This window comes from Grampus griseus, assembly GCF_964374135.1.
Source record: "Grampus griseus genome assembly, chromosome: 2".
NCBI classification, from domain to species: Eukaryota; Metazoa; Chordata; class Mammalia; order Artiodactyla; family Delphinidae; genus Grampus; species Grampus griseus.
The window spans coordinates 126,857,679-126,879,230 of NC_139018.1; the positions used below are offsets into that span (position 1 = coordinate 126,857,679).

The 21,552-nt window shown below is 38.9% G+C and overlaps 1 protein-coding gene across 7 annotated transcripts in view; it reads right to left on the reverse strand.

The window, feature by feature from the left end:
* The window catches only part of MEF2A (myocyte enhancer factor 2A), a 173,784-nt gene extending 153,684 nt beyond the window's left edge, over window positions 1-20,100 (reverse strand). For all 7 annotated transcript variants that reach the window (XM_082648542.1, XM_082648540.1, XM_082648536.1 and 4 more), the window contains exon 1: window positions 19,975-20,100. The gene's annotated coding sequence lies outside the window, so the exon portion shown is untranslated. The remainder of the gene's footprint in view (window positions 1-19,974) is intronic.
* Between the last annotated feature and the right edge of the window lie 1,452 nt (window positions 20,101-21,552).

The window sequence follows — 21,552 nt, forward strand, 5'->3', positions numbered from 1 at the left end:
CAAGATGATGATATCTTTAAAGACATAAGCTTTAAAATTTTATAAATATATTAAAGGATTTAATGAAAAACAGAAAAAAAGACAATTATTTTGAGAAGAATCAAACGAATTTCTAAAGATGAAAAATATAGTATCTCAAATAAAAAACAACTAGATAGACTTGGCAACAGATTCTACAGTGTAGGAAAAAAAGATCCCTAAATTGAAGATGTGAAAATAGAAAGCAAAAAAAGAAACAAAGAACAGAGCATCAAGGACCTGTGAGACTATCAAGGGCAGTCTAAAAATGGTGTAATTGTAATCCCAGACGGAGAGATAGAAAAAATATCTGAAGAAACAAAGGCCAAAGAATTTCCAAATCTGAGGAAAACTGAACCCATATATTCAAGAAACTCAATGAACAAAAAACAGGTTAAGCACACAAAAACTGTACCAAGGCACATAATTAACAATCAAACTGCTGAAATCCAGTAATATAAAGAAAATCTTAAAAGCAACCAAAATGAGGGGAAGACACATTACATATAGAGGAACAAAGAATTACCACAGACTCCTTGCAGAAAGTAATGTGAACAAGTTTAAGCAAAGGAATAACGCCTTTAAAGTGCTAAGAAGAAAAAAAAAAACCTGTAAACTGAAATCTACATAAAGCAAAAATATCCTCCATAGATGGAGAAATAAAAACATTTTCAGACAAACAAAAGCTGAGAATCTGTCAACAGAATGAACCCTAATGTAAACCATGGACTTAGTTAATAATAATGCATCAATATCAACTCTAACAAATGTACCACACCAATGCAACATGTTAATAATAGGGAAGGGGGAGAGACAAGAGCGAGAGAGCGAGAGAGCGAGAGAGCGAGAGAGAGCGAGAGAGAGAGAGAGAGAGTATATAGGAACTCTGTACTTCCTGTTCAGTTTTTCTGTAAACCTAAAACTGCTCTGAGAAACAAAAGATAGAAACCTATTTCTACACAAAGGAAGACCAATAGAAATGGTAAGTATGAGAGTTTACCTTTTATTTTCTTACTTTTACTTTTTAAAGAGATAATGGTTTTTAAAGCAAACGTAGCAATAATGTATAAAAGTAAAAACATGCAGCATAAAATGGATGACAAAAATAGCACAAAGAATGAGGGGGAGAAAATTTTATTTCCAAATTGGAAGCAACCAAAATGTCCATGAAAGGGGAATGGAGAAACTGTGGTATAAACATATAAAGGAACACTAGGCAACAGTAAACTGGATCAAAATACTGATAGACACAAACATGGATGAACTGCAAAAACATTTTGGTGAGGGAAAAAATCCAGACATTAAAGAGTCACACATACTGTATGATTCCATTTAGGAATAAATTTGCAAAACTTTGAGCAACCACCAAATACGTACAAATACATACACATTACGAAAGCAGATACTCAACACAGAGAAGCTATACATACGTAGTTAAAAGATTTTTCTGACTTTACACAGTTAAGATCAAGAACAATCATTATCTTCTGAGTTTTAGTTTCCTCATCTGTAAAACAGTGTAGTAATAGTTTGTATACTTCATAAATTTAGTTGTTAGATTAATTAAATAGTTGTTATTAAATAAGCATATATGCTACGCTATTACTTCGCATAGTGCCAGTATGAGCTCAATAAGTGCTAGCTTCATAAAGAAATAACCCAGAAAAGGGGGCAAATGGAACAAATGGAGACTGCCACTGGAAGTCAATTGGTTAGCAACGTTCCTATTAAAGAGTCATCATTGTTGAAGAAATCAGAAAGGCAAATACTACATACAGCAAAAGCCAAATGAGAAGTTTGGGAATATATTTGGAATCATTTAATATGACTCTAGAATTAAAAACGATACTAATAAGGCCTTAAAAGAATAGATTTATAAACATATAAAAAGACTAAGCCACAAGAAACAGTATCTTCAAGTCAGTTAATTTCACAGAAGCAAGCATTTAAGAAAGAAAGTGATTTCAAGCACACATGAAACTAGGGACTGTTCCAATTACAGGAGGTAAAAAGATGACACAAATGTGAGTAGGTGTGAACAAAAAGAGCAAAGCAGGGTGTAGTATGGATAGATGGGCAGAACATAATTATGCACTACCTTGAAAACAGGAAAACATTTGAATTTAATATGACAAAAAATACACAAATAAGAGAAAGGCAAGACTAATCCTGTCAAGTGGAATAATGCACAATTCCAGTCTCAGCGTTAGGTAAGGTTAAAAAGCTGCGTTCTTTTACAATGCCCACTAAAACACAACCTATTACATTCTTAGCCAGCAAACAGAGAGGGTAGCATTGGTGTTACAATGTGATGGTATACTAATGCCAGAAATGCCTATTTTCCCCCATGCCCTTCCACCTCCATCTATATCTCCCAAAGTACCCATTAGGTCCAAAACATCTCCTCACACAGCCTCAGTTCTTTTTTAAAAAATAAAAAAGCAAACAGCTTTACTGAGATATAATTCACATGCCATACAATTCACCCATTTAAAGTATACACCTGAATTTTTTTATATTCACAGGAATGTGCAACCATCACCACTAATCCCAGAACATTTTCATCACCCTTAAAAGAAACCTGTGCCCATTAGCAGTCACTCCCCATTCCCTATTCCCACCCCACACCCCAGCCCTAAGCAGTGAGGCATCTTTTTGTCTCTATAGAATTGCCTATTCTGGACATTTCATATAAATTGAACCATATAATCTTCAATGACTACCTTATTTCACTTAACAATGTTTTCAAGACCCATCCATGTTGTAGCATGCATTCATACTTCATCCCTTTTTATTGCCAAATAATATTCTACTCTATGGAAATACTACATTTTATTTACTTATTTATTTTTGCGGTACGCAGGCCTCTCACTGTTGTGGCCTCTCCCGTTGCGGAGCACAGGCTCCGGACGCGCAGGCTCAGCGGCCATGGCTCACAAGCCCAGCCGCTCTGCGGCATGTGGGATCTTCCCGGACCGGGTCACGAACCCATGTCCCCTGCATCGGCAGGCGGACTCCCAACCACTGCACCACCAGGGAAGCCCCCACATTTTATTTATTCATTCATCCATCAGCTGATGGACATTTCTTTCCACTTTTTGCCTATTATTAGTAATGGTGCTCTAAGCACTGGTATACAAGCTTCTATGTGGGTATATGTGTTTATTTTTAGCTTCTACTCTTATAATAAAATAACTTAGAGTGCCTTCACATTTTCTTTTCTATCATCCTACTTCATTATGGTATCTAACATCTTCCCCATAACGATACGTATACCGGTGGTTATGCCACAAATAATAAGGCATTTTAGGTAAATTACTAGTTCCTATTTTATTTTCCCAAATAATTTATCACCCCCCAATCTATAATCAGCAACCATACTGGAAGCATACACATTGATATTTAATATTTATTACATGTTCTGATAATGCTATCATTCATCAAGTAGAGGATGTAACTTCTTAAATGCTGAAGTTCCATTTGTTCTACGCGCCTCAACCCAAACTAAGGGCTAACACTCCTAGTATTCCTTGTCAGGCATATAGTTACTGGAACCTATCATTTTTACAGTCCTCAACCACCTACACCCCAATAACAAAAAGTATATTTTGTCCACAAAAAAACAAAGTTCAAAAACGAGCACACTTTAAAATGTGACGCTAGGCACTTAACATAAAAAATGGCCAAATATACATCACTTTGGTTAAAGTCTGGTAAGCTGGCAAAGTGTGTCAAACAGATTTTCATATTAATAAGGATGTTGGCCAGATTCTAGAAAAAGTTTGAACACCATATTTGCGATATTCTGCAACTTCCTAAAGTCTTGAACTGGAAGAGGCCTCAGAGGTCTTTTTAGAAACACAAACTCTAAAACTTAACAGAAATGAAATGGAATCCAGGAGTAATACCCAGACTACCAGTCTAATCCGCATCAAAATAGGATTCTACCCATTTCAAACAAACAAATACTAACAACAAAAATATATGCACTAATGGAAAAGAAGAAATCCAAACCCTAAAGTTATACTGAAAGATGGATACTATAACTTGGGATTTTTATTGCAAATAATTTGATACTTCTAAAGTGCTGCTTTGAACCATAAAATAGAGAGAGGGGGCTTCAGATTATCCTCATAGTACTACCTTTCCTTGCATTCTGGTATGCCTTCTTAAGTGGAAGAGAATTGGGAAGAGTTAAAGCTACTGCCCTAAGAACTATATACATCATCTACTACTTGTTACACTGACAACAAATCCTAGGATAGTTGTGGCAATTATAAATCACTGTAACATTTTACTTCCCTGCTAAGTAGATGCATGGGAGTCCATGTGTCAAAATTTCATCTACTGTATCTCACAGCAGAAAACATGTTGAGAACTACTGATCTAGACCAGCAGTGTTAAAGACTTTAAATTCAGTCCAAAACCTTAGTTCAGCACAAATCCTCATGTAAAATCTAGGGTCATGTGAAAGACAGAAACTTAATAGATTACTATATGTTTACTGAGAATCTACATGAAAAGAATGCAAGAACAACTAAGACACAAGCATAAAAACCTTCAATGCACTATGTATACACCTACTCCCTTTATTATAAGGTCAAACATGGTAAGTACAGTAAGACAGATAAGAAGTACTATGAGGATTTCAAAAGAAAACTCTTCTAAATGGAAGGAATCAGTTCTTTATGGAAAGCACAGCATTTGGCCTGACCTGGGAAAGGAGATCAAGAAGTGAGATACAGAGGAGAATGAGAAGAGAATCATCTATCTTTATTCATGTCTTCTACTTGAAAGGCATATATTCCCACCAATTTCCTTCAAACAATCAAATTAAGAATGAGGCTAGCACTGTCCTTTTAAACAAGTGTTGTTGAGCATTATTCTTTACAGAACCAAGCTTTATTAATAAGGAAGGACATAATGTCATCTTTGTTATCTTGTTATATGGGCATATTAAAGACAGCCCTGGTCACTTCCAAGCTTAAAAGACTTTTCAACAGCTCTTCCTTAGCTGAAGAACAAAGTCCAAACTGCTCAACATCCAACGTGCTCTACAATCTGGTCTCAAGCTCTCTTTCACACTTTACCATCTTCTACTTCTGAAACACCCTCCAATCTAGCCAAACTGTGTCCAATACATACCCCTCACTTTTCTGTTTTAGTTTTTTTGCTCAAAATGATTTCTCTATGTGAAATATCTTTTCTATACCTCTGACAATAAAACCTGACATCCAGCTCAAATATCAATTCTTCCATGAAGCATTCCCTGGTCACTTCTGAACTCTACCTTCCCTGAACTCCCTAATCCATGCCTTGTGTCTAACATTTACACATCACTTGGTAATTAATGTAGTATAGTAATTAATGGGGTTTTACCCTTTCTACACCATTATCTACTAGAAGCAAACAGCTATATCTTAAATGTGTTTATATTTCTGCAACAACAATACAGAAACAATAGTTAAAGTAGTGAAAATAGAAAAGGAATAGAGTCTAAAGGAAGGAGTAAGGGAGCAGAGCAATGGACATTGCTTTGGGGCTACCATATTTGCCAGCTGAAAGAAAAGGGGTAGGGCAGTAAAAAGAAATTGTATAGAGAGCCTGTCAAGTCATTACTTAAGACTTGGGGAAGCTACGAAAAAAGAAATGAAAGCTCATATATGAGGTTCCAAAGACAGACAGCTGGGCATAGGTACTGACTGCCTTTAAACACCATTAAAAAGCCACGTGGAGAATTCCAAAAACACATCATTAATAGCAAAGGTTTTAATTTATATTATGAAAGATTTCTGATGTTTAAAGTCAATAGGCCTTTTAATTTCGGTTTATATTTTTAAAAAGAAATGTATGACTAATGGAACAAGTCAATTTCTACCCCAACAACGTAAAACACTGACAAAAAAACTTGTTAATTCTAGGGAAAGAAATGCTTAAAGGTAATAAATATTTTAAGCAACTAAATTCTAGAAACCAAGCATAAAGAACTTCCACACATAACTCCAACTTCGTTAAATTTCTCATGTTAAAAAGACATAGATATAAAGCATATAAGACAGAGAACCAGTTAGCTTCAACTACAATCAACAGATACAGTGCCATCTTATTAAACACAATAAAAGTGTACAGCCAAGAAATAACACGACACCTACAATTTATTGTAATCAAAGGACAACAGTTCAATCATAAAATAAAACTGAGAAAGCCGAAAGAGCAGAAAAAGAAAGAGAAGAGATACAAGTAGTTTAACTTTCAAAGAAGTTCACATCTATCAGATCAATTTCCAAGTTTAGAAGTTACCTTTCTAAAAAAAAAAAAGAAAAAAATCTACTATCCTACTAACAGAACCAGCAAGGAAACAAATAGAATGGATAAATAAACTGTGAAGTAGTCATACAATGGCATGTGAGGGCATGGAAAATAAATGGACTTTAGCTACATGTACTAATAGTATCCTGCTTAAGAATATAGGCCAAGAGAATAATAACCACAAATTCTTAACAACTCTTAATCCTGGGGTTAGAGATAGAAATAAGACTGTGAATGTTCACACAGGGGACTTCAAGAATACTGGTAGTTTTACTTTTTCAGTGAGGCAGTAGATCCACAAGTGAATGTTTTATTATTCCTTATATACCATTAGATTTCTTATATATTATTTACATCTCCACCTCTAAGTATAAAAAATTTTATTAAAAATGATTTAAATTCCAAAAAAGAAGTTACCTTTTCTGAAAACTATACATATTAGATTGTCATTAGAATAAAGAAGTACCAAAGAAGTGCTAGGTTGAATATAGACCTGTAACTCATTCATGTTATAAATAAAACCAAAGCATTTCCAATATACATTACAGAAATAAATATTTGAATTAATAACCTTACTTTACAGAAAAAATCACTTAAGCCTCTTACAATAACCTAGAACCTGCATTTACATGCTAGCAGAATGAAGCAAGAGTATTTAAATTGGTTTATATCTCCTACAGGGTACTTTCTAACATCTCTAGCTCACCAGTGTAAGTTGACTACCTATGTCTTTTCTTACTAAAACCTTTGTAGCACTGATAGCATAAGTCAACAGATTCCTGCTCCCCCTCCCCCAAAAGTAGACACTTCAGTGAGGACAATGGTGGTAGCATTATCTAACTAACTAAAAATATTCCCCTAAACCATATGAAAAAACAAGGTGGAAAAGGAAATCCTACACAAAACCAAGCTTTCAGCATAGCCTAAAGACAAAAAAAAAAAAATGCTCTCTATGAATGGAAACAGAAAACTCACCAAATCCCAGTACTTGATTGATCTCCCAAGCTGTCACTCCACCCCCACTCACCACAAGACTTGGTGCCAGCAAACAGGCCTAAGGGTCATTTGCAAGGACCACCAAAAATATTAAACCCACCCTAAATCTGGGAAAATACTGGGAAAATGGGCAGATCAGAATACAGAGTACAGGGAAGGAAGTTCAAACTTCTGGTGATTTAAAGAACAGGTGCCATTTAAAGCGCTAGCCGCCATGTAAGGGGGCACAACCTTGAAACACATGGCCTCTGGGAGAAGACAGGCAAAAGGAAGGAAAGAGTGTCCTTTGGCAATTGGATGGTAAAGGGAAAAAGAAAAAGGGGAAAATTTAAGGTCCTGCAAGACCAAAAAGAATCATAAAATTGGAAGTCTCACAACCCTTCTCTCCAACCATTAAAACAAACAAATAAGAACTACTGAAGTAACAGGACTATTTTATACTGACAGAAAAGGGCACCATTAAACTAGGAATACTCTAAAACCCCCCAATATCACAAAAATGAACAAAAGAAAAGTGAAATCCAGAAAATCAGGAAACAGATTTTGACATATCATGTGAGGAAAACCTCCTACCAAAAACAACCTCAAAGCAGCAAAAACTCTGTCAGTCAGTATTCCAAATAGAATTAAATATATTCTGTTTAATATATTATTCCTAATATATTAATAATTGGATTAAACATATTCAAACAAGCATTTGAGGATATGAAAACCACTTTGAATCAGACAGAAACTGAAAAACTAAAAACAAAAATGAGAAACTTAAAAAGCTGACTGAATTCAAAAAAGAAATAGAAAAAAAAATTATTCCAGAAATGAAGAATAAATTGCAAGGCACCCAAGGGAGAACTGACTCAAATGAAAATGATCTACCACAGTCCATAACATAACAGCATGTGTTATGAGCCACATCCATCCACATCTGGTGGTGTTTCATTTGATTTCAGATAACTCTCAATCCACCACTTCAAAATAACTCACAAGCCACAACCTTTCCAAAACTCACCTACATAAGCAAACTTCATGTCTTTTTCATAGCAAAGAGCCATATTTACTCTTTATGTAATACTTAACCATTTAACATGTTTAACAGCATGACTGCTGTTTTAAATAGGTTTATTAGGTTCCTATCTTTTCTCTTTAATGTGTCACTGACAAAGTTTCTGAGTATTGTTTTCCTAGCTCCATTGATGCCACGAACCCCGTGGTCTTTATTATACAACTTTGCATCACACAGTGATTTTCAGGAACACACATGCCACGTTATAGTAGAAGTGACTGTATATGTATAATCATATACACACATATTTCTTATCTCTGCTGAAAAGGCCTAGAAACAATGACACCCCAGGAGCAATGAGCACACCTAGCACCCAGATCTTGGTTTCTAAATGCCATCCTCCAACGAAAGGAGCCAGGGCTCTTCAGAAAAGAGGATGATTCCAGGATTGGGAAAGGTAAAATACAAGATGAGTCTGGAGCAATTAAACAGTCTCCTGCTTTGTTTAGAAAAAAATGTTTATTGTTGCGGGGTTTTCTTTTTTTTTTTTTTTTTTTGCTTTTTTGTTTGCTTTTTTGTTTAACTTAAGACAATCTTATTGAGACCACAGTATCTGAAATTTCTCACTTCTAGTTTCCAAGATAAAATGCTGAAAACCTTGAGATAATCTAAAACAGGGTGCTCTGCCTTAGGGCAGGCATACCCTTAGGCTTTTTTTAATAGATAAATCCTCTCTGTTCCCGGACCACTACATACCTTCACTTCCAGTCCTCTTCAAACACCCATTCCATGGGCAACTCCTTAGGCCTTGTCATTAACAGGAACTGTTTCACTTCTGAGAGTAAGTTATACATCCCACTCTGACTATACCCTCTTTATCCATCTAGGCACTCTATCACAAGTAAATTCATCATCTTTCTCCAAAGCCTAAATCTCCACTTGTGCTTCCTATTTCAGTAAACCACCCATTCATTCCCTCAGTTGCCCAAGCCATAAACCTAATCATTACCCTTAACTCTTTCTCTTTCATCTTCCACAAGCCCTCCATCACTGAGTCCTTTCATTCTACCTCCTATATATCTCCTCAAATCCAATTATTTCTTCAATCCTCATCCCACTATCACAGTCCAGGCCACCTTAACCCCTTTTAACTAATTTGTTGTAACATCCTCCTAATTATTCTCCCTGCCTACCAGTTTTTTGGTTTTTTTTAATTTATTTATTTAGTTAGTTAGTTAGTTATGGCTGAGTTGGGTCTCTGATGCTGCACACAGGCTTTCTCTAGTTGCAGTGAGTGGGGGCTACTCTTCGTTGTGGTGCGCTAGCTTCTCATTGCGGTGGCTCCCCTTGCTGCGGAGCATGGGCTCTAGGCGTACGGGCTTCAGTAGTTGTGGCTCATGGGCTCTAGAGAGCAGGTTCAGTAGTGGTGGCGCATGGGCTTAGTTGCTCCGCAGCGTATGGCATCTTCCCAGACCAGGGCTTGAACCCCTGCATTGGCAGGCGGATTCTTAACCACTGTGCCACCAGGGAAGCCCTGCCTACCAGTTGTTAACTCTCTCTGAAGAAGTCTACACAGTGCAATCAGTATCACCTTTTCAATTAATTTCCTCCCAGGCTTAAGATGCTTAGATTTTCCCTAAAATAAAGTACAAACTCCTTAACACAGCTTAAGGGCTCTCATAATCTGGTCCCTATTTACCTCTCCAGTCTAATCTCTCTGGCACTGCCTGATCCATCCATAGTGTACTCTTTGAGTTTCTCCAAGCAACCCAAGGTTCTTAAGTGTATCTCTTGCCCTTAACAGGTCTAGTAAACTCTACCTACTCTCTTCACAAGGCTAAGTCCTATTCACTCTTTAGACTTCATCCTAAGTTGAAAATGTCACTTCCAGTGGAATAAATTTTCCTGGCTTCCCTGAAACTGGGTTAATTGCCCCTTCTATGTGCTCCTGTAGCACTCTGCACTATACACATCAAGCACATAGCAAAGTGAATTATAAACCTATATGTATCCATACTCCCACATGACTGTGAAAGCCATGCCTTTTCACTCTTATTCCTCATCACCTAGCCCCATAGACTGAATAAGATAATGAAAATCCAACTGTGAAATTGCCAAAGTAACACAATGTTTACAAAGAGTTAGAACCCAATGACTCCTGGCTCAGTAGCACAATATTCTTTCCACTACACTTTGTAGCACTTAATTTCACTTTCATAAACAAGTCAACGTTAATTATATATAAAGCATGTAACCTAGACTTAAAAAGGATCTAGATATCATCTCACTATAATTAAAGTGAATCCCAGAAAGGGCTAAAGGACAAAACACTATAAAACAGCAATGTCAAAATTAGTCGTTTTGATGTTCTTTAATTATATACTTTAATCTCAAGAATTAGGTTTTTAAAATTTTTAAGTTGAAAAACTTTTAGATGTTTCATTACTTCAAGGTTAACAAAGTTAGTAAAAACAGAACAAATGAATCACCAATTCACTTAAAAGCTTCCACAAAATTACCTGAAATGCTACAACAAAACACAAGAATAGTTAACTATGGTGTAAAAGTAATAAACATAATATTGAGTCATTATTATATTTATACATTATAAACCACCTGTGGGTACCAATCATGCTCAAGGCACTATGAAACATATTCACTGAACATACAAAGAGATATAAAACAGGACTCCTATTCCCAAGAACCTTAAAATAAGTTTTGGAAATCAAGACCCAACCATTACAGAATTAAACAGAAAAATTCCATGACAAATTAGTCACTTAAACTGTTAACAGTTTCAAAAGAAAAGATTCTGTGCTAAGGAGTTCCAGGAACGTAAAGAAAAATTACAATCTACTGCTTGAGCAATCAGCATAAACTCAAAATTTCTCAGCTTGGTCAGCTAAGGCTCTAAAAACAATGATATTCCAGTATCAACAAGCATACCTACTGCCCAGTTCTTGACTTCTAAATACTCTTAACCCAATGAAAGAAACCAGGACCCCCCTGAAGAAACGGCTGATCCTAGGACAGCTGCAGGAAAAGAATATGAGTCTGGAATATCTTCTGTCCCCAAAGTAAGGAAGTGCTCCAAAAATGATAGAAACATGTCAAAACAATCAATGAGTTAAGTTGAAGGAGCTCCCACTGACCAAACCTGAGTTAATTTGGAACATCAAAATGAATACTGACAGGGGACTTCCCTGGTGGCACAGTGGTTAAGAATCTGCCTGCCAATGCAGGGAACACAGGTTCAACCCCTGGTCTGGGAAGATCCCATATGCCACGGAGCAACTAAGCCCATGCGCCACAACTACTGAGCCTGCGCTCTAGAGCCCGCGAGCCACAACTACGGAAGCCTGTGCGCCTAGAGCCCGTGCTCCGCAACAAGAGAACACTGCAATGAGAAGCACGTGCACCACAATGAAGAGCAGCCCCTGTTCCGCCGCAACTACAGGAAGCCCGTGTGCAGCAACGAAGACCCAACACAGCCAAAAATAAATAAATATTTTTTAAAAATGAATACTTACAGGTGATAGAGTATAACCTACTTCATAAAAAAAGAATCTATAAACTTATATTGATATTAAATAAGCAATGAAAAGGAAAAGCTCTAATTTACAATTGAATAGAAGGCCGACTAACAAATATAGAAGGAATAATATAAAAACACCACTTTGAAACTGCTGTGTAATAACTGATTCAGGCAAGAATCATCAACAAATGCTAAAACCATTATGTGAACATTCTGGGGGAAGACAGAGTATTTACACAGTCTCAAAGGGTCTCCCCAAAGATTATTCAACAATAACAAAGGGGGCAATGAAAACTTTTACATGGAGTTTTCAAACCTTAACTAAGTGATCCAAGTAAACAACAATACTATGGGTCAACCATTATATTATATTGCCTTCTTCTATGAAGGATATATCACCACTTACATGGTATTCCTGCATCTTACAAAACAAAGGACCTATACTCTTCAAAACTATTCATGCCAGAGGAAAAAAAACGTTGAAGGATTGTCTCAGATTAAAGGAGAGAGGACAACTAAAATACAATAAATAACACTGAATTAGAAAAAAACACTATTAAAGGATATTATTGGCACAACTGAAGAGATTTCAACATGAACTGTATAGTAAATTATTGTATCAATATTAAATTTCTTGAATCCATCATACTGTGGTTATGTAAGAATATCTCTTGTTCTTAGACAATATTGCTGAAGCACCTGGGGTAAAGGATCATGATGTGTGAGACCTACTCTCAAATGGTTAACAATAAAAATAATTATAATAGGAAAAGGAAGAAAAAGGAGAAAAGAAAAAAAAGAAGAGGAAAAAGATCTACAGAGTGGACTCCTGCTATTACAGCACAACACATGATATGCTGAATGACATTAATATGTTTAATATGTGGTTTCCTTGTTAGCAAAGTACATTAATGCAGCATTTCCAATCTATCCCTTGTATGCATCTGTGATGTTCTGCCTCAGATGATATGCTTCTGACTTTAACTGAATAAACTTGAATCTTTGGCATACTCCAGAAAATGTAATCAAGGAGCTTCAAATTATAGATAAAATAAAATAATAATATCTGTTTCCAGAGTTTGGGGCCACTCTGCAAATACAGAGAATCATAAGGCAAATATGCTAAATATATTAACAATCGGTGAATCTAGGTGACAGGTATATGAGTTCACTGTACTAGTCTTGTAACTTCTCTCTAAGGTTTTCCCAAAGCAAAACATTAAAACAACAACAACCTTCTGCCAATACCAAAACTTTACTTTGGGAAAACCGAGCCATTTCTGAAAAACAAAATCTCAACTCGCAGATTCTTTTCTCCCTTTCCCTTCATAATTCATGTGAAAATAAGCTTAACACCATTAAGAAAAAGGTTTTCAGCATCAAAATAAACATTTTGCTAAAATAGTCCCCAACTTACAAACAGGTTATGTTCCAAAAGCTCATCTGTAATTTAGGTATTTAGAATGTGGAATGCTCTTCACCATTACAAATAGCTGTTAGGTTCCTAATGCTGGCCACGAAAGCTCTCACAAAATGGAATCTCAGGAAATGCTATTATACTTAGGCTCGATAACTCTGGGATTCCTGCCTTGACCCAGAATACATATATTAATATGTACAGGAAATGCACAAACTAGTATTTTATAATCTGGAAAGTACTTTTATAATTTTTAAAGTCTCATTTGGGAAAACTGGTTTGTGTTGGTCATTTCAGTTGATTAGGACAACTTCCACTCAATTCAACATTTACGGAGATTTAATATGTGGCATGACAGACTGGTTGGTACTGAGCATACAGAAAGAGCAACACAGTCTTTGACACAGGAATTCCGCCTAGCAGAAGAGAATGACATCAATTATAATACTTTAAATAGGCTATAATGGATTTTACAAATAGTGTGTGCATCAAGAGCAAGGGAGGAAAACTTTGTCTAAAAACATTAAAATCGGTTATCAAGATAACATCTGAGCTACAACTTAAAGGATAAATATGAGCAAGTGAGCATTCCAATCCCTGGCAAAAACATGAATGAAGATATAGATATATTACATTCAGATAATGGAGAAAAACCATAATTAAGCAATAACTAAACAAGATATGTACAAATTATACTAAGTGTCTTAAAGAAAATAAACAAGATGTGTGACAGAGTAACTAACGGACTGCAACATTAAACAGGATGGTCTGAGTGAGAAAGTGAGATCTGGGCCAAGTTCCAAAGAGTTTGGCCAGGCCAGCCTTATGAAAAGCATCTCAAGCAGGTAGTACAAAAAGTGCAAAAAACCCTAAAAAGGAAGTAAAACGTTTAAAGAACACTGAGAGGCACAAGTGGCTGGCATCCAGTGAATGAAGGGAAGAACAATGAGAAGGAGAAAGATCATTCAGGGCCATTCAGGTCGCAGAAAAGAATACAGGCCATTCGAGAGGAATGGGAAGTCACTGGAAGATTTTAAGGAAAAATGACATGACTGAGGCTCTTAAAATGGTTCCTAGGGCTGCTGTGTGAATAAAGAACTTGTGAGGAACAGGAAAAGAAACAAGAAGCCCAGTCAGGAGGCTACTGCAGTAATTCATGCAAGAGATAATGATGCCTTGAAATAAAGAGGTGAAGGCAGTGAAGGCTAAGAGCAGTGGATTGGCTCAAGACAGATTTTGAAGGTACAACATAACGTGTGGATGGGTTGGATCTGAGATTAAAGAAAAGAATCCAAAATGATATCTTAGGTTTCTGGCTTGAGTCCTGCCATTTACTGAGATGGGGAGGGCCAGTAGAGACACCAGGGTTTGAGGGTAGGAGAGAGGAAGAAGGTTGGGGGAGAGGAATAAATAGCTATATCTTAGTCACGTGGCTAACATTATGTTTGAAATCCCAACTAGATTTCCAAGTGAATATCAAGCTCAGGAAAATTCTGGGCTAGAAAAATAAAAGTGGGAGACATCAGCATGAAAATAATAGCCTTTTCAGAGAGGAGCAAATAGCTGGCCTTAACTGGGTCATAGAAACTGAAGAGTTGTGGCTGACAATGAGCCTAGAAAGATAGGATAGAATCATACTATGAAGTGAACCGTGACTAATAATGGCAATAGCAGTAGTGGCAATGATAGTAACAGCAGGAGAAAAAATTACTGCATTTTAGGTACCAAGGACTGTGCTAAAAGCTTGACAATACATGTCTCATTCAATCGTCTCAACAACTCTACAAAGTAAATAACATTATAATCACTGTTTTATACACTGAGCCTCAAGAAGACTGAGAACTTGCCAAAGAAAGTGCTAGAGTGGGTATTCTAAAACTTGGGCAGTCAGATTTTAGAGGTCAACCTCTTATCTTTTAAATTACTGCCTCTTTACTGATTTTACATGCCTTCAAAGTTTCTGAATTTCTAAAATTCAGATATGAATTTAGATCTGAATTTTAGAAATGTAATCCTAATCTCTATGTAAAAGATGGATTGCTAGGGCTGGGGATAAAAAGTGAGACAAGCAAATACAATATTAGTCAATGCAAGAGCACCTTGTTTTAATAAGCCAACAGCTACAAGTTATCTTACCAGGTTAAATGGAGAGTATCCTTTTGTTCCAAGGGTCACAAATCATACCTCAAACTAATCCAAGTCAAGCTCCACATGCATGCTGCTGGCAACAAAAATAACCTGGTGAAAAGGTCCAGCTCATGCAATATAAATTTACCACTCACTACCAAAACGTTTCTCAAAACATATAACAATGTAACTTTATTGATGGCTGAATTTAAGTCCATAAATTAAAGTTTACATTTTTGTATAAGGAAGAAAATAAAATTAGTATTGATTCAAGACAACCATAAAAAGATGTGCCTTGGCTGATAGTTATTAGAAGTCTGATCAGCTAGTGTCTGTTTTTCACCCATGTTAACAATTCCTCTGGCTTTCAGCATCAACAGGTATTAAACTGATGAAGAAGTAAATTATCTGCTGTCATACACCAATATTCAAAAATCTGGTATTCCACTTCATAAACCAGCTAATTTTCTTAACTCATATGCTTATGATTTCATCTTCAGTGATTACTAAGATGATTCAATATTAAATAAAATACTAAGTTCAGTAAATATCAATTTAGTAAATACAAAACTATTAAAATCAGTAAATAACATATATCTATATAAATAATATAGTACTTATTAAATATGTGCCAACACATATCCCGTGCCATGCATGAGACTTATTAACAAATGAGCTTATACTTTCAATTATAATAGACTGGACACAGGATCCATTTAACATAGTATACACAGATAAACCATACACAGATAAAGCACACCTAAATAAAATAATTTAGTTCCACCAAGCAAGTAAAATGAAGAATAAAAAATTAAAATTACCAACTAAAGAAAACCTATTTTTTAGATATACTTATTCCAGGTATGTTATAAAAATATTTTTGTAATTTCAAATTTTAAATATCATATCTTAAAGATAACTCCCACAGATAATTCCTTAACGACATGTTTCAGTGAAAAGTAGGAAAAATACTTATATTTCACTTTTTTTTTTTTTTACGTAGAGAGATCATGGAAGTTAGAATCCAACAATGATTGCAGATCAGTCAACTAAACATTTTATGTTTAATCTGACAATGAATTTAAGATGCTGGGATATTTTATCCCAAACAAATATATGAGCATTCTCCTGTATTTATACATTACATGAAATCCTTTTGGTAACAAACACTAAAGGTACAGGTATTGGGCAGAGTACCTATACAATCTACATAGGAAGGAAGGGATGTATGCAGGAAGAGATGAAAGGAGACGAGGCAATATGCATTTTTGTACATCAGGTCTCAGGGAACGTCCTAGGAACTCACACCATTATTTCATTTAATTCTAACAATTCTATGGGGCAGGTGGTGTAATTCCTTCCCATTTCACAGAAGACGTCTCATAACTTCGTCAATGGTAGAGCTGGGATCAGAACCAAGATCTGATGACAAAGTCAAGCAGCCTTCCTTTATGAGGACTTGCAAGTCAGCACAATGTATTAAGAGTATTCTATGCAGGAAGTTAACTAGAAGACAGATTTGATTTTCCATATTTACACTTCCCTTATTACTTCAAACATTGAGAGGGCACTCGCTTCTCAATTTACTAAGAACATTCAGAAATTTTCTTTCTAATCTAGAAAAAGGCAATGCTGATCGTTTTCAGTCCACAAAGCAGTATTTTCATTGCCCCATCGCTGATAAAAGAAAACTTCAGCTAGACTTTGTAACATTCATATGTACCAAGAGTATATCTTCCAAAACAAACAAAAAATAGGTGCATAGTCTGATTACAAGACAGAATATATAAAATTAGAAATGCCCAAAGAAAATCTAGGACCATCATCATTGTGTGTTACTCTAAATTCCTCCTGCCAGACTTTATAAAAGCAGCAAAGGGAGGGAAAAAAGTGGCTTCCCAAAACCACACTGATAAGCATGCTACTTCCCAGTAACAAATTTACTTATGGCTTCCCCCTCCTAAATCGGAAAACAAATCTACTAAAAAGATTTTATTAAAATATTTCAAACTTCAAAATCACATTCTAATAAACATTTCCACAATTACTTAACCACTCTCAGAATATACTTAAATATTTCTCTTGGTAACCAAAAAATTAATGAGTGACGACACTGCTACTGCTTGAATATTAATAAAATTAATATTAACCTGCACTGCTTTCTTAATGTAAAATACAAAGCAATAATGCAACTGCCTTGAAAAATAAAACATCACCATTCAAAACAACTCATCTTTAAAAGATTATTTCCAGTTGCATTTACAAAATAACCTTTGTCAAACATACCCATTAAGGAAACATAAAAACTCTAATAACAAAGAAGATTATTCTCAATCCCTAATTCAATATGGTGACTTTACAATTATTATTTCTGAGCCCCAAAGAGCTATTTTCCTTCTACTGAGCACTCCCCACCACTCATTCACTCATTGCCCTAAACAATTTTATTGGACTTTTGCTAGGAAGCAATTTAAGGAGTTAACATGATTTTATCACCTTTGCTCCAGTGTGAATAAAACCAGTTTCATATATAACAACAGTGTGAATTAAATGAAAAACCTGTGTTTAGAGAGGTCACTACCATCTCACAATTGTTGACGGCTTTAGTAAATAAGTTTCAACTGGAAGCACTCTTCCAACAGAATTATTAAAGCCCGTGCCTGCAAAGTATTTAAATCACTAGTTTTAGTTCTTCAGAGTATTTTCATTTTAACACCATTATCACAACATTTTACTACGATGCTCACTGAGAATTAGAAGTGATTCCACAATCAGTTAGTGCATCATCATATAGAACTAATCTTAATGTTTTATATCAAACATAGTGAACACATGTTATATAAAGTCTAACTAAAATTGTCTTCCACTTTAGTGAAAACACTTCTGACTTTTTTCTTAAAAGTTGCCATTCACAGGAAAAGAAATGAGTAAAGACTGAGCCTTCCAAAACTAAACCAAAAAAACAAAAAACACCCCAAACCAAGAGACATATACAAAAGCCATAATAACACAATATAGTTATTTTATCCTCGTTTCCTAAATTCACACTATTAAAATAAATGCCGTTTTTGTGTTTGCAGAAAAAATCTTTAAGCTATTTTGTTTAACTTTTCCACAGACTGTACAAGGACTGCCAAGGTAACAGATTTTAAAACTGACAACTGGAGTACTTGGCAGATGCCAAAACAACACAGCTGGATTCTTAAAGGAAAAGTGCTCTTCTGTAATGTACACCTAATTACAGCTTTAGAGAACCTTCTCTCCATACAGTAATAGATACAAGACACAATGAAAACATACTGTGCTAAAACTTGAAAATTTTCAGACAGTATTTGTTTTAAAATACACACACTGTCAACACACCACAGCAGGCCTTTCTAAAAGCACACTTACTGGAATCACAATCTCATTGTAAAATAAAATGCAGGTTAACACGGTGCTGCTAGTCTTCAATCTACACATGGTTCCCTACTGGATCATGACAGAAGGCTCGCTTCTTATCTCAGTAATCAGTCATCAGGTCTGAGGACATTTTTATAGTTACACTTTAAATGGGAAAAAAAACAAAATACAAACAAAAAAATCCCTTGCTTTTCTAATTCAGAAATGCTCACCTTTTCCAAACTTGTTTGCACTATCTCACCTACTAATAAATCCTCACTGATCAAAGACAGATGGAATCGAACTAAAAGGCAAAGTTTCTTATCACACAAAACCTTCCCTGCGAGCCGGGATCTACTTAGATGGACGTCCTGGGTGAGGGCAGTGAGCGGTTCCCTCTGTAGCCCCTTCCCTCCCCGCGACGTCTCCCCGCACTGTCGGGCGTCCGCACCCGCAGGTGCCCCCAGCCCGGGCCACCTCCTGGCCCCAAGTACCGACCCGGCCACTGACATCCACACACACATCCACATCCACACACACACGGCCACTGACATACACAGACACATACACACACAGAGTTCCACTCCGTTAGACCAACCTTCTCCCAAACAGAAGTGGGGGAACTTCTTCGAGTCCAACAACAGCGCAAAACGCCCCCCGCACCCCCCGGTAAACCGCTTCGGGGAGACCCCGGCCTCACACTGAAAGATTAGGAAAACGGCCCTCGGGCGTTCCCCTACAGAGAGGCTCCGGGCCCCCAGGGAACTCCTTCAACTTTCAAGGAGACGACGTCCACCACCGCCCCCCAGCCCCAAACACGGCGCGCGCCCTGGGAGGCTCCTCGCGCCGAGCCTGCGCGGCCGAGCCTCCCTCCACCGGCCCGCGACACCCCTTCAGACCTCGGGCCCGCCCTCAGGGCACCCCGCCCCCACCTCCGCAGGCGCCTTGCCCCTCGCCTCCGACCCCGACGCGACCACCGCTCGCCGCCTCCCCTCACCCCACCCGCCCCGCCGCCGCGCGCCTCGACCCCTGCTCTCAGCCAGCCGGACACCACACCGTCCCGCTGTCCCCAGAGCCCCGCAGGCGCCCCTCCTGGGCCGCGTCGCACCCCTCCCCGGCGCCCCCAGCCCCCTCGCCGAGACGCCGCCCCTCAGGCCCCGCGGACTGAGCCCTGCCGCCCGCGGCCCTCACCGTCTCTCCGGCGCAGCTGGCGGGCGCACACAAGCCGCAACGGGGGCCCGCCACCAGCGCTCCGCGCCGCCCGGAGCCGCCTCCTTCAGCCCGGGACTCGTCGGGACATCAGCGCACGGATCCCCACACCGGGGCTATTTTTAGGAGACAGGCCCGGGCCAGACCGGAACTCGTTCCTGTCGGCGCGCGTGCGCACTATTTCGACGGTACTCTGTGTCCCTCCGCCAAGCTCGCCTTTTCCTTCACCTCCCTTCGCACCCTCTCTGGCTTCTCCCTTAAGGTTTCTTCATAGAGCTGATTTATCTTCTTGGTGGGTCCTAGAGCACTTGGAGTGGGAAAGACAAGGGTGCGGGCAAAGAGAGTCACACTGTTTGGAAGCGAGCACTACCCCACAAGGACGTGAGGGGCGGACTATGTTTTCTTGTGGATGAGGAGACGGATCACCCGGCACAGGAAGGAGATGACGGCGGTTTGGCGCCGGGGCTACAGGCTGGAGCTCGCTTCCCTCTGAAGGACCGTGTTCTCCTGGAAGGGATACTGGTCACTTGATGAGAACCCGGGCGTCTCCTAGGGCGGGGCAGCCCGGCGGCGTCGCGCCCTGTAGCCCTGCCTCCCCCACTGCTGCCTCCCTGACCAGCCGCGGGGGCCGGGCTCAGAGCGGCTCCAGAGACGCGGCGCGTGGCAAATCGCCTCGCTTGGCCGCCGGCTCCAGCCAACCCGGGGCGCCGGGGGGCGGGGTCCCAGGGGCGGGGCCGGGGCTCGGGGCGCGAGTCCGTCAGTCGTCCGGAGTTCGGTGCCAGGCGACGTCCTTCGGAAGGGCCCAGACACCCCCTGCCGGGCTCCTGGAGCCGCTGCCAGACCCCCGCCCTCGGGGCAAGCTTGGCGCCCCAGATCTCCGCTCTCCACGCCCGCGCCCACACCCACATTGCGGTTGGGACCGCACCAGTGCCCTCGCCTGCGCGGCCACCAGGTCACCCTCACTGAGCAAGCACAATTGGGACTCAGGCCCCTGGCGCGGCGAGGCGGCTCGGACCCCGGCCCCCAGACAGTAGGACTTAAAGGGGCCTGGAAGGCTGGAAGGCGGGCGATCCCTTTCTGGCTTTCGACCCAAGCCAAGCTCGCCACGTCCGGGGAGAGACTCAAACTACTAATCTTAACTACTAGTAATAGCTAGTTACTGATAGGCACAGCTAGTATGCTTTGAGCCCTAAACTGTGTGCTGAATAGTTTGCAATATGATAGCTCATCATCCTTACAACATCCCCATAAAGTAGCTTCAGTTTCTATTCCCATTTTACATAGGAGGAAAGGGAAGCTTGAGCGCTAAAGTGACCTTTTGAGGTTACAGCTTAAGAGGAGGGCACTGAGCACTTGAACTCCTGACCACTCTGCATACTGCCTTTTCTGAGAGCGGTTCAAAGGAAATGTTTTTGGGGGCTATTGGTTTTTGCCGAGGGAGGTCGTTAGGAGGTGAGACATTTGTAGTCTTTGCATCATGAAGGCTGCTTGCCTCTGGAGTTTCTACGGCCACGCTGCCTATCTATGCACCCAGAGGTCCCTATGCAGTGGATACAAAGC